The sequence below is a fragment of the Caloenas nicobarica genome, chromosome 3, assembly GCF_036013445.1.
Source record: "Caloenas nicobarica isolate bCalNic1 chromosome 3, bCalNic1.hap1, whole genome shotgun sequence".
Lineage (NCBI taxonomy): Eukaryota > Metazoa > Chordata > Aves > Columbiformes > Columbidae > Caloenas > Caloenas nicobarica.
In genome coordinates this window covers 101545141-101548912 of record NC_088247.1, presented here as the reverse complement: position 1 = coordinate 101548912, position 3772 = coordinate 101545141, and positions in this window count along the sequence as shown.

The following is a 3772-nucleotide window of genomic DNA, read 5'->3' as shown; positions in this document are numbered from 1 at the left end:
TAATGGAATAATTCTTGTTAGCTGAAGATCTGCTTTGCAGTTGTTTTGGCCATAGGTGTTACTGTTATCATCTTCTTTCACATTAATAAGGTCACTCATTCATTTAATAGCTTGGTTTACTTTTGTTCGGTCTCTAATTTCCCCGAGTGAAAAAATGCAGGAATGACTGAGGAGCTGCGTGGAGGAGAAGGTAACCACAGAGATGGTCCTGTCGTCCCCCAGCTGCTCTCCAAAGAGACGAAACAGACGGTGGACAATGGGCTGAGCACCAGAATGGCCTGGAAGAAGGATGCTCCGAACTGTCTGAGGCCTGCACTAAGATATGCAGAAAGTTATTGCTGCTTCAAACAGCATTAAGTCCTGCTTGGTGCCCAGCGTGAGTCAGAGAGCACAAGCAGGGCTTGGTTGGCCACAGCAGCGCTTCTGTGGCTGTGGAGGGGTGCAAACAGCAGGCAGCGAGAGGAAAGCTGTAATTCTGGGAAGGTGGGAGCTAGCAGGAGTGTTTTGCTTGGGATCCATGTTTTGAGGGTCTGGAGGAAGCCGTGGCTCCTCACGTCAAAAGTGAAAAGGACAGTCTTGTATCAGTAGAAAGCTCTGGACAATGGTTGAGATCTTTTACCCCGAACTCTGAGAAACCTGCACAGGCACCTGCTTGAGCCTGGGCACGTACCTGGTTGTTTTGTTCCTGGGTGGTTGTTCAGGCAAAGAGAGAGGATGCAGAGCGCAAGACTTAAGCTCTTACACCATTATTATTATTCTGAAATGCACTCATTCTCTGCATTTTTTTGCCAGAAATGACATGTTTATTTACGACTAGACAACTTTGTTCAGTGAGGAAATGAAGGTGTCAGTCAGCTTTGTAGGCACTGGTCCCTCCCAAGGGAAGCTCCAGCAGTGAGTCAGCTGCAGCTTGCCCGCACACAGGCAGAACAGACTCGTTGCTTCGTGCCTTGTCAAAGCCAAGCCCGTGTGCCGCCTCCTCCTCCTCCATGAAGCCGGCTGGCGGGCGGTACACTTGCTTTTCGCTTTGTTTGCAGGGATGTGCTGGATGGGAGCAGCGCAGCCAGGTGAGCACAGAAACCCTGGTCCCTCCAGCCTGGCACAAGGCTCCAGCGCTCCCTCTGGACCCACCTCAGATGGTCTGCGGTTCATTTAGTGACTGGCTTGAACTTCAGCCCTGTCCAAGTAGATGTTCCGCCGTCTTAACAGTAACTGAATCCCATCCACAACTGTAATTGCAATTTTGGACACTAACTTGAGTGAAAGATTTCCTACAATTTTCAAATTGAATACTCAACAGTGAAAGGGTGAGAGGTTCAGAAATAATGCAGAAACAGATGAACATTGAGATGTTAATAAAACAGAGCAAAATCTTGGTCTTTATTGCCTTTCATTGCACCAGGACATCTACTGTATTGTGGAAAATTAAATTAAAGACCTGGCAAATATGCAAGGGTGATGCACCTCCATCTGCATGTAATAAGACTGCAATAGCATAAAGGACTCCTGAGGTCATTACAAACTGCTTCATGGATTATTTACTTTCATGAGGGACACAGGACAAAATTATATGTACCCTGAATATATGTAGACTTTGTAAATATATAATTAGTTACAGTCAAGATTCCAGTTTTGCCATAAGAATCATTAGGAAGTACAGTCTTGGTAAAAAGTTAAATAATGTATAATTAACCCCAAATACTTGAAGCCTCCAAACAAATGAGGTTTTTTTTTTTTTCATTTTAATAGGAACACATGTTTTGTGAATACTCTTAGGATGTACATGCAAACAAAGGTTTAAATACATTTAATAGGCCAGAATTTGTCTCAAGGTCAGTTGTACTGAAATTTGTCCCTATATGTAGATAAGTTTGTGTCTTCACATTTTCTGGGTAATGATTTTTATAGTTTTGATGCTATTATGAGGAACAGCCATAAGAATGTCCATGTAACAACTTTGTATGAAAACAGTAAATAAAAGCAGAGTTTGCCACTGATTAGCCTGGATCTCTGGGAGGAGTATAATAAAATCATAGTACAACTTTGTAGTTCTAGAGCTTTCTTGCACATCCCCAAGGCCTCTAACATGGTATCAGCCAATCTGTTTCACAGAAGGAAGACCGCCTCTGAATCAAGTGGGTTGGCAATGGTCTGAAGAATCTAGTAAGGATGTTTGCTCCATCCCTAGGCATGGCTTGAAAAAAACAGAAGGGTGTTATAAATTGGTCCTACATTGCTAAAGATCTCTGTACTGGCTCTTCATAATCATTGCTAAAAATAGCTAGTTTTGATTGTTTCCTTCAGCTTTGATATCTCATCTTTCTTTTGACGCCCCCAGTCGCTACAGCCACAGCCAACTTCTTCCCACATCTGAAGAGTTTCAAAAAGGAAACTATCAAGCCGCTGTAGCACTGAGGTACAACCACAATGAAACCTGGGGCAATGGCAACTGCATGAATTTCAGCCCTTGTTTCCATTTGCTGCAGTCTTTTTTTTTTTACTGTTGTGGCTTTCAACAGTGGTTTCAAACTTGCTTTAAAAGAAAATCTCATTTTCTTTCTTTCCTTTTTGTAGCTTGAGTTTAGATTAAGTATATTGGCAGAGGAGGTAAGGCTTGAATCATTTTCATGCATCAGCACTGACCATATATTTTCTGATATTCATTTTTTGGAGAAATATTAGCATTCTTAGGCTATGTGTCAGAGAGTAATAACAATTAAAACATAGTGTAGCATATTTGGAATACCTGTAACTTAATGCGATGTCTCAGTATCCCTTTTATGTGAAAAATATTTATTTGTTACGAAAGCATGTTAAAGAGTAAAATAACTATTTAAAGCAGGTACTTGCATGATTCCTGTCACAGCTGTATCTGAGCTATCACACAAGACATAATGCACCACTGCACTGGACCTGGGAAGCTTCCCTAGCTGGTGCTCAGCTGTAGATCTGAGGAGCGGAGGGACTAAGTGGTCTGTCCAGGAACAAGAGAGGGACAAAGGAGACAGCAGACTCTCTGTGAGTAGTCCTTTGGGACCCTCTGGGTACAGATTTAAAACTGGCTTTAGATAACCCCAGGAGATGGGGCAGGATGGCAGAAAGCCTGCAACAAGATGTCTGGTGATTTGCCATTGATCTTCAGAGGGCCATCAGAGACCAGCAACGGGGGAAGAGTTGGGAAAGGCAATTAACCTAAGTGGTCACAGATGTTCTCACTCTACATATGCCCTCTGCAGACTTTAGTGGTGTGGTTTCTGTGGAAACAGAAACTCCATGACTAAATGGAGCTGCTCTCCCTGGCAGGATCTGATTTTTTCCAAAGATGCATTCTACAGTAGCGCAACAAGAGCTTGTTGATGCAGAAAGGTGCAAAGCTATCCCGCAGCAGCATTGCATATTCCCATCCAAATTAGAACAGGTTTTGATCCAGTTTTGATAAGAGTTAATCCAATAAATGATTCTGTAACTGTTGCAAAGACCCTGTATATTCCCCAGTGAGCATGGCATCAGTTCCAGGACTCTTTCCTCTCCCCTGTTTAAGATGACCAAAGAAAGAAAGATTTTAGCTAAACTCCTGACAGCAAGACTTAAGCACGTGTGTGTGTGTCTGTGTGAGTGAACATTTTTTACTTATTTAGGACAACTTTCATTTAATCTTTTTGTAGTATCTCATTTGGTTAAGATACCTTGTTGAGTGGAACAGGTTTCATTTTTTACTGAGTCATTCTACCACTTCAGAGGCATAAAATGGCTTGGGATGCTGGGTACTCTT